At 50.8% G+C, this 10,829-nt stretch overlaps 1 pseudogene across 1 annotated transcript; it reads right to left on the bottom strand.

Annotated features, from left to right (window-relative positions):
• Positions 1-9,825: 9,825 nt before the first annotated feature.
• Positions 9,826-10,628, bottom strand: LOC309548280 (annotated as a pseudogene). Its single transcript has one exon. The product of its transcript is annotated as an uncharacterized misc_RNA (transcript).
• Positions 10,629-10,829: the final 201 nt, after the last annotated feature.

Raw genomic sequence — 10,829 nt, 5'->3', positions numbered from 1 at the left:
GGCAGATAAGAACCATTTGGCCCATCTAGTCTGCCCAATATATCTGAATCCTATGAATAGTCCCTGGCCCTATCTTATATGAAGGATAGCCTTATGCCTATCCCATGCATGCTTAAACTCCTTCACTGTATTTGCAACTACCACTTCTGCAGGAAGGTTATTCCATGCATCCACTACTCTCTCAGTAAAGTAATACTTCCTCATATTACTTTTAAACCTTTGCCCCTCTAATTTAAAACTGAGTCCTCTTGTGGTAGTTTTTCTTCTTTTAAATATGCTCTCCTCCTTTACCGAGTTGATTCCCTTTATGTATTTAAAAGTTTCTATCATATCCCCTCTGTCTCTTCTTTCTTCCAAGCTATACATGTTAAGGTCCTTTAACCTTTCCTGGTAAGTTTTTTCCTGCAATCCATGGACTAGTTTAGTAGTTCTTCTCTGAACTCTCTCTAGAGTATCTATATCCTTCTGGAGTTATGGCCTCCAGTACAAATACCACCAAAAGAAAGCTCTGTTTGTGGGAAATAAAGGACGTAAATTTAGTTTGGGTACGGCGTTGCATGACCGCGCAATTGTCAGTTAAAGTGCCAAGTTGCAAAAAGTGGCCTGGACGTAAAGCAGGAAAATCCTCCAGTCCTAAAGTGGTTAATATGCCCTAATGAAGTCGCTCCGACTTCAGAAAAGGTTCCTGTACTACTTCAAGGCGACCTCTATCCGACTTGTGCACATAGATGCCTCTAACTCGGATCCTTATCTATTTTCAAGCAACTGTGATCAGACATTCCAGGAAGAAGAAAGAGATTACCCAGGCATTCCCCTCTGGCAGCCACGCCTGCATTAGTGATGGGAAGTTGGACTCTTTGAAGTGAATCTGTTCATTTCGAACTACTCACTGAAACGAACCGATTAATAAATCGAATCTTCAGTTCACATGCCGAGTCTGCTGACAAGCAAGTGAAGCGGAGCTCTGACTCATCCCGAAGTAAGGTAAGGAGTCAGAGCTTCGGTTCACTTGCTTGTCTGCAGACTCAGCAAGTGAACTGAAGAATCAATACAACAACCATGCAGTGTATACCAGAAACATAGAGCGAACCCACAGAGCTGACATTCTAATAACATTGAAGTCATTTATAATATTTCATATTTTATTAAAAATTGTTTATTTTTTTAAAATCCTGTTTAGTCTTTAGACACATTTTCAAAGGATTAAATAATTAACCCTTTGTCTGTCCCCGCTGTCTGCTTTAGCACTGCTGCTGCATGATTGCTTTGGTGTATTGTTGTACTGGTGGTGATTTTACTGTACTCGGTCAAACGATTCTTTTAGTATGTTCGCTTCTTCTAACCGAGTCTTTGACTCAGTAACTGGTCTGGTATGAGTACTCTGAATTGTGATTGGCTTCTTTCCACTTTGCAGCATGTAAGTGTGCTGGGATGTCTGATTGGTTGCAGGGCGGGGCTAAACTCTCTCATTCTAGGATCAGATTACCGGGCCTGTCTCTTCTATTCAGCGACTCGCAAATGAACTGTTTTCATACCGAGTCGTTCAGTGAGATTAACCGAGTCATCCAGTTCACACAGGTCACTAAAAATAATCAATTCACAAGAACGATTCGTTCATGAACTGGACATCACTAGCCTGCATTCTATAGGCCGTTACTTCTGCCTAGTCTGGCTGTGCAGGACATCTGAAAAACTTCTGCTGAAAATGCCTTCAAGAGGCCGCAGAGAAGTTGTCAGAAGAGAAGCGATTGACAACGAACTTCTCATCAGGCTGGTAAAGAAGCGTGCAGTGCTGTATGACAGCACAGATCCAGACTACAAGAACCAAAGCAAGCGATATAATGCATGGCTGGAGATCGTTAGAATTATTGTGGATGACTGGGATTTGCTGTCTGACAATGAACAGTCTGAAAAATGTAAGTTCATTTTTTTTTCATTTGTGTTTTAATAGGCACTAATAGGGTGGCACTGATGGGCAGCACTGATAGGTGTCACTGGTGGTCAGTGGTGGGCAGTGGCAGGTGGCACTGGTGGACACTGATAGGTGGCAGTGGTGGGCAGTGGCAGGCGGCACTGGTGGACACTGATAGGTGGCAGTGGTGGGCAGTGGCACTGGTGGACACTGATAGGTGGCAATGGACACTGATAGGTGGCAGTGGTGGGCAGTGGCAGGGAACACTGGTGGACACTGATAGGTGGCAGTGGTGGGCAGTGGCAGGTGGCACTGGTGGACAGTGATAGGTGGCAGTGGTGGGCACTGACAGGTGGTACTGGTGGACACTGATAGGTGGCAGTGGTGGGCACTGGCAGGTGGCACTGGTGGACACTGATAGCTGGCAGTGGTGGGCAGTGACAGGTGGCACTGGTGGACACTGATAGGTGGCAGTGGCACTGGTGGACACTGATAGGTGGCAATGGACACTGATAGGTGGCAGTGGTGGGCAGTGGCAGGGCACACTGGTGGACACTGATAGGTGGCAGTGGTGGGCAGTGGCAGGTGGCACTGGTGGACAGTGATAGGTGGCAGTGGTGGGCACTGGCAGGTGGTACTGGTGGAAACTGATAGGTGGCAGTGGTGGGCACTGGCAGGTGGCACTGGTGGACACTGATAGCTGGCAGTGGTGGGCAGTGACAGGTGGCACTGGTGGACACTGATAGGTGGCAGTGGTGGGCAGTGGCACTGGTGGACACTGATAGGTGGCAATGGACACTGATAGGTGGCAGTGGTGGGCAGTGGCAGGGCACAATGGTGGACACTGATAGGTGGCAGTGGTGGGCAGTGGCAGGTGGCACTGGTGGACAGTGATAGGTGGCAGTGGTGGGCACTGGCAGGTGGTACTGGTGGACACTGATAGGTGGCAGTGGTGGGCACTGGCAGGTGGCACTGGTGGACACTGATAGCTGGCAGTGGTGGGCAGTGACAGGTGGCACTGGTGGACACTGATAGCTGGCAGTGGTGGTCAGTGGCAGGTGGCACTGGTGGACACTGATAGGTGGCAGTGGTGGTCAGTGGCACTGGTGGACACTGATAGGTGGCACTGGTGGACACTGATAGGTGGCAGTGGTGGGCAGTGACAGGTGGCACTGGTGAACATTGATAGCTGGCAGTGGTGGGCAGTGACAGGTGGCACTGGTGGACACTGATAGCTGGCAGTGGTGGTCAGTGGCAGGTGGCACTGGTGGACACTGATAGGTGGCACTGGTGGACACTGATAGGTGGCAGTGGTGGGCAGTGACAGGTGGCACTGGTGAACACTGATAGCTGGCAGTGGTGGTAAGTGGCAGGTGGCACTGGTGGACACTAATAGGTGGCAGTGTTGGGCACTGGCAGGTGGCACTGGTGGACACTGATAGGTGACACTGGTGGGCACAGATCCTGTGCCAGCTGCTGTTACTCTTCGTGAACGATGACCCTCTGACAGCAGCCGTCAATCGGCTTTTCTTTCTCCTTATGCTGCACGCGTGAGGAAAAAAAAAGCCAAATACCGCCTCTGTTTACTTCACGTGATCAGCTGTCATTGGCTCACAGCTGATCACGTGGTAAGGGGCCGTGACCAGCCCGTTACTCCGATTTGTGATCAGGCCAGTCTTATGGACTCATCACTCATTTAATCAGTGATGTCTAGTTCTACTGCAGAATAGGAATCATGTCAGTTTTATGTTGATCAAAACATGGCTTTCTTAAAATATGGAGACAATGTTTTACTCATCAATCAGAATCCAATTTTTACTAAACAAAGAGAATAGCATAACATCAAAAGTTATAAACTCGCAGTACAGGCCATATAACATAACTCAAAACGCCCCAGCATCAAAAAACAGAATTTTTGTAAAATCTTACTGTAAAATTCCTTTCTCTGAGTCCTCTGACAGTCACCGCCCACTCATTCAGTCTTCACCAATGGGTATTGACCTCTTATCCATAGGAGCAAGCTAGGCATAAGACTTGTTAAAAACAAAGTAATTTACATAGACACACCTATGGGGGCTGTCCCACTGGTCCAATACCCCCTGCTATCAGCATTCCCAACTCAGTTTGGTAGCAAGCAGTTAAAGTCCAAAAGAACCCCAATAGAGGGGCGGGGGTGGCGACTGTCAGAGGTCTCAGAGAAAGGAATTTTAAGGTAAGATTTTACAAAAATTCCATTTTCTCTTACGTCCTCTGACAGTCGCCACCCACTCATTCAGTCTTCACCAATGGGATGTACCAAAGCAGTGTAGACATGAGGGGTGGGAAGCGCAACCGTCACAAAGGCAACGCAGCACCCAGGTCAGAGAAAGGAACCTTATCTGAGCAGAAAAAGGTAAAAAACTCTGGGTAACAAAAAAGCTCAACTGGAGCAAACAACCCAGGAAACAAATAACCAAAGGGGGAGAAAAAAACAACCCCCAACAGACAGGGACAGGCAATGGCCTGACCCCATCAAGGCACTGCCGCACACAGAACTTTACGGCCAAAGGAGGCATCTGCTGATGTCAAAACATCAAGTTTGTAGAATTTTGAGAAGGTGTGCACGGACAACCAAGTCGCAGCCTTGCACACCTGGGCCACCGAAGCCTGATGCCGGAAAGCCCAGGACGCACTCACCGCCCTGGTAGAGTACGCCTTGACAGGGAAAGGCAGAACCCATTCCCTAATTGAATAGGCCTGTACAATCGTCTGTCTGATCCATTTTGAAATGGTCGCCGCAGACGCAGCCATACCCTTCCGAGGGCCCTCGGGAAGGACGAAGAGAGAATCCGACTTCCTGAAGGATTCAGTAGACAACAGGTACACCCTGATCGCCCGGACCACATCCAAGCAGTGCAGAGCGAACTCCTTAGGATGCTTGGGATTCGCACACAGCGAAGGCAAGACAATATCTTCGTTAAGGTGAAAATCCGAAACCACCTTAGGAAGAAAAGATTGGTTAGGTCGCAAGACCACCTTATCCCTATCAACCACCAGGTAGGGGGAGCGGCAGGACAGGGCTGCCAACTCCGACACTCTGCGAGCAGACGTGATTGCCACCAGAAAGGCAACCTTTTGTGACAGCACAGGCAGAGGAACCTCCCTGATGTTTTCAAAGGGAGGACGTTGCAAAACCGACAGGACCAAGTTCAGGTCCCAAGGAGGTAAAGGCGCTCTCCTAGGAGGAGCCAAATGACGCACCCCCTGAATAAAGGTGCGTATCAAAGAGTTCGACGCCAAGGGGCGCTGGAAAAGGATGACCAGTGCCGACAACTGACCTTTGACAGCAAGACGCTGGTCCACACCAGTTTGCAGGAAGGCTAGTACCCTCGCCACCGAAAAGGAACGAGGTTGGAAGCCCCTGGACTCACACCAGGCAAAATAAGCCTTCCAGGTACGGTAATAGATCTTACCGGACGAGGCCTTCCTAGACTTAAGCAGGGTAGGAATGACCACCGCAGAGAGACCTCGATCTCTCAGGACCTCGCTTTCAACAGCCACGCGGTTAAAGCCAGCGACTGTAAAGCAGAATGGAAGATCAGCCCCTGAGACAGCAGATCGTCACGTAACGGGAGCCGCCAGGGAGGCTCGACGACCAGTTGCATGATGTCCGCGTACCAAGACCGGCGCGGCCAATCCAGGGCCACCAGAATCACCAACTTCGGTTCTTAGACCAACCTGCGAAGGAACCTGGACAACAACTGAATCGGGGGGAAGGCATAAATCAGATGATACTGATTCCAAGGCACCACCAGCGCATCCGAGGCGTCTGCCAGAGGATCGCGCGTTCTTGCCACGAACCTTCCCACTTTGTTGTTTAGTCGGGACGCGAACAGATCCACATCCGGGGATCTCCATCTCGCACACAGCATTTGAAACACCTCCGGGTGCAGGGACCATTCCCCCTGGTTCAGGGTCTGGCAGCTCAGATAATCGGCCTGCCAATTCTCCACACCCGGAATGTGAACTGCCAAAATCGCCGGAACATGTGTCTCGGCCCAAGACAGAATTCTGGTCACTTCCTGGGCCGCCCGGGCACTCCTGGTGCCCCCTTGGTGATCGATGACATCGCAGTGGCATTGTCCTTCTGCACCCGTAAAGGGCGGCCCCGAAGATGATCCGACCAATAGAGCAGGCACAGCCTGATTGCTCGCAATTCCAAAATGTTTATCGGCAGGGAGGATTCCTCCTCCGACCAAGTGCCCTGGGCAGACAGAGTGCCCAGAACTCCACCCCAGCCCGACCGGCTGGCATCCGTGGTAATCACCGTCCACAACGGCCGGAAGGACTTCCCCTCCGCTACGGCCGGAGACTGGAGCCACCACAGAAGATCCTCTCTGGTCAGGCGACTCAAAGATACCCTCAGGTCCAAGGACTGAGGAAGTCTGTCCCATCTGGCCAGTATCTCCGCCTGGAGAGACCGCGTGTGAAACTGTGCAAAGGGTATCGCCTCGAAGGCTGACACCATCAACCCCAGGGACTGCATACAGGTCCTGAGTGACGAGGACTCGTTGTCCCTGAGGGACCTGACCTCATCCTGCAGGGTCCGGAGCTTGTCCTCCGGCAGAAACACCTTTGCTTGGGCGGAGTCCAGGACCATCCCCAAGTAGGGGAGACGAACCGAAGGAGACAAAGTCGACTTCTGACCGTTGATGGTCCACCCAAACTCCTGGAGCGTCTGAACCGTAGTGGACAGATCGCGCAGCAGGCTCTGACTGGCACTCGACCTTAACAGGAGATCGTCCAGATATCCCAAGATCGCAATTCCCTGTGCCCGTAACAGGGCCAAAACAGAAGCCAGCACTTTGGTAAACACCCTTGGAACCGAAGCGAGACCGAAAGGTAATGCCACAAACTGATAGTGTTCCTCCGCGATTGCAAATCGGAGGTACCTCTGATGACCCTAGAATATGGGGATGTGTAAATACGCATCCTTGAGGTCGATGGAAGCCAGGAAATCTCCCGGGCTCAGAGAGGCTACCACCGAGCGGAGTGATTCCATGCGGAATTTTTGAACGCGCACGAAGCGGTTCAGAGCATTCAAGTCCAGAATTGGACGCACCTTGCCCTCCTTTCTGGGCACAGTGAACAGCTTAGAGTAAAACCCCCGAAATCTGTCCCAATGCGGCACCGGGACTATCACCCCCTGGGCGAGAAGATCCTGAACCCCCCGATGAAGATCTTGCAAACGATCTGGAGTCAAATGAAGATTTGAGGGAAAGAACATCTCCGCTGGCCGCGAAAGGAATTCGATCTTGTAACCTGATCGAATGATTTCCTGAACCCACCTGTCCGGAATCCGGAGCAGCCAAGGTTCGAAAAAACCGCGCAGACGTCCCCCCACCCCTGGAACGGGTGAGGGCGTCCCTTCTGGTCAAGGCGGACTGGGCTGCCATTCCAGCCTGGGCGGCTTTTGACTTGCCCGCCCAAGGCTTCCTCTGGCCACCATGGCCTTTAAAGGGTTTCCCCTTATCCTGTGCTTTGAAAGCACAAAAGGACCCCTGGTTCGGATTAAAGGAAGGGCCCCGCTTACCGCGGAAGAACTTACCCTTAGGATTCTGGGGCAGCAGAGTGCTCGTGCCCCCAGTGACTCCTTTAACCAATTCGTCCAGGGATTCCCCAAAAAGACGAGTCCCCGCATAAGGGATATCAGACACCGTCTTCCTGGAAGACTGGTCAGCCGACCAGCTCTTCAGCCATACCAAGCGACGGTTAAGCACCGTGACACCAGATAGCCATGCGGCCAAAGGGGCTTAAACTAAGGCCGCATCACACAGGTACATGAACGCCTGACTAATCTGGCCCACCATCTCCAAAGTAGTAGGAGGGGCAGAGTCAGCCACGAGGGTGCGCCTGAGCACCTTGGTCCAATCTGCCACAGCTTGAGACACCATGACGGAGGCGAAAATAGGTTTCAGCAAGGAACCCGCCACCATATAGGAGTGGCGAGCGAGGGATTCCAACTGCCTATCCGTAGGGTCCCTGAACACCGGAGAATCCTCCGTGGGTACCAGAGTGGCCCTGTTCAATCTGGACACCGTGTGATCCACCTTAGGAGCCACAGACCAGCGCGAATCCGTTGGAGACGCAAAGGGGTAACGAAGTTGAAACCATTTAGGCACCACAAAATTGCGCTTCAAATTGCGCCATTGTTCATTCACAGTCTCGTGAAACTCAGCGGGACAAGGAAACACCTGCGCCGCTTTTTGGGTTCTGCGGATCCCAAAAGGAGGACCGATTACCCGGAGGGTTGGGCTCATCCTCTAAATGTAGTGTATCTTTTACAGCAGTAATCAGCGCAGACATAGCAGCGCGTTCTCTGGCCGTCCCAGGGGGGGGAATCATCCCCCTCCTCGTCCTCCGCCTCCCCTTCAGACTGGGAGGAATGAGACCCCTCAAGGGGCACACTATCTACGGCAACCATGTCAGACTCAGAATCAGAAGAGTGAGAAAACCTAGGCCTTTTCCTAGAATCCTGTTCAGCCATCAAAAAATCCACTTTGGACGCTAAAGTCGCAAGTGCAGCAGTAAGCGCAGAGGAATCAGAGGAGCCTGAATCATCCTCCAAAGCTGGGGGAAATTTGCTGTCCTGGGACTCCATAAAAAACGTTTTTGGTGCTGGCCCTTTAAATCGCAAAACACGGCGATCCCACCGCAATGCACCGCTATTAGGGACTATACTGACAAACCCCTCGGGCAGGAATAGAGCTGATAGCCAGAGATATTCCCCACAAAACAGCAAGAACAGATCCCCACAAGTGTTACCACGCTGGCTGACGATCTCTCTGTATGAGGAAAGGAAGTGATGTCACACTGCATGAGGCTGAACAGGACTCAGGCTAAGGGAAAATGGTTGCCCATAGAAAACAATGGGAGGCTCCGGGAAAATGGCTACCGAACATGTGCAAAGAAAAACACCTTGCCACACACAAGGTGGCACCAAAAAGACTACATAGAGAGCTGCAGAAAGTTCCCACAGTGAAGCTAAGCAGCCGCCCACACCTAAAATGGCGGTCCCGCGGTTTTTACACCGCTGTGGGGCGCCCATACATGTCTGCACCCAGCACAATCACAATAGTGTCACCGAGGGTAGGGACCCCCACAACCCCCCACATAGCGTCCTGGACGCAGTAGAGCCCCCGCAGGGATCGGGAGTAAGGCTAACCCTAGACACACAGACATGAGGGGATAGCACAGACCTAGCAGACTGCCATCCCCAGACAGAGGCCCCACATGGAACGTACTTACCATACCAGATGGTGTGGGCGCCTCACATCGACGGGAAGCCTCCCACCCCAGGCGGTGGGGGTGCCATCAGCCAAAACACAGGACTCTAGCAACGCACGGGTTGAGACGTCCAAGCGGGCTTCGTCCCTGAGGACAGGGACAGGTCGTTTGCGAGGCCAGGGCGTACGCATAGCCTGCTAAACGCTCAATGGCGGGCTGGGATTCCATAAGGCCCTCTGTCCTGGAGCACCAGGACGACCAGTCTGACTCCCAGCTCCGCAAACGCCGTAGTCTTCAGAAGATCCGCCTAACTAAGCGCAGGAACAAATAAAACGCTAGTAGTGCAAAGAAAAAACACTTAGCATAAAATAAAAGTAATAAAACAGAAGAAGGCGGAGACTGTAGCCCCAGCACAGGGAGAGCCTATCTTACTCCTAACTAGGCAGAAGGCAAACTGAGTTGGGAATGCTGATAGCAGGGGGTATTGGACCAGTGGGACAGCCCCTATAGGTGTGTCTGTCTATGTAAATTACTTTGTTTTTAACAAGTCTTAGCTTGCTCCTATGGATAAGAGGTCAATACCCATTGGTGAAGACTGAATGAGTGGGCAGCGACTGTCTGAGGACGTAAGAGAAAATTGATTTTCTTTATGATCCAATAACCTCCATTTGCCATTCTACTTCACCAGCCGGTGACATGAAGAAAGAGGTAAATTTAGCTCTAATTGTGGCACCATCACTGGATCCCCGAGCAGCAGTCAATTGTGCAGTTTCCAGGTCATGTTGAACAGAATCCTCGAAATTGTACCAATCCCGTTGTCGTACAAAATTGTGTAGCACGCAAGCTGCTTTCACTGCAGTTATTGCGTTCTCCAGGTTTAAAGCAATAGGGGTGTGCAGTACGCGCCATTTATTGGCAAGAATACCAAAAGTGCACTCCACCACCCTCCTTGCCCTGGTCAGCCGATAATCAAAATTTTTTTTGGTGCATTCAGATTACGGTTGGAGTAAGGCCTCATTAGGTGTTCTCCCAACGCAAACGCCTCATCTTCAACAAAGACATATGGTAGCGGGGGTTCAGCTGTGCCAGGTAAGGGACAGTTACGACGAAGATTTAGCTGATTCTCTCGTAGCCTTTGGCCAAAAGATGAATTGCCAAAAATATGGGAATCCGAGCTGCTTCCATATGATCCGATGTCTATGTAGATGAAGCAATAGTTTGCGTCGGCCACTGCTAGCAAAACAAAGGAGAAAAACTTTTTGTAATTGAAAAACCGACTTCCACAACCAACTGGCTTAACAACACGGATGTGCTTCCCGTCTATAGCTCCAAGGCAATTTGGGAAATTGCACCATTCCCAAAAACATTGGGCTATCGACTTCCAGTCGTCTTCATTTGGCTTCTTCATTACAATGCCATTGAGCACATCCTATAATATCTCACAGGTTTCACTGATAAAGTGTCGACTTGCCCACCATGAATTCATAATGTAAACTTACAATGGAATGTCCTGTTGCCAGGTACCTGAAAGACAAAATACATCTTGGTTATGTTTTTTTTTTTTATGTTTTTCAGTGCAAATAATACAAACTAGATGGAAGGGCTTAAGGGACTGCTTCCACAGACATCTGAGAAGACTCAGGGAGGAGAG

Source organism: Pelophylax lessonae (assembly GCF_965119305.1).
Source record: "Pelophylax lessonae genome assembly, chromosome: 2".
Classification (NCBI taxonomy): Eukaryota; Metazoa; Chordata; class Amphibia; order Anura; family Ranidae; genus Pelophylax; species Pelophylax lessonae.
The sequence above is the reverse complement of the archived record's forward strand: the minus strand, read 5'-3'. Positions and strand labels throughout refer to the sequence as shown.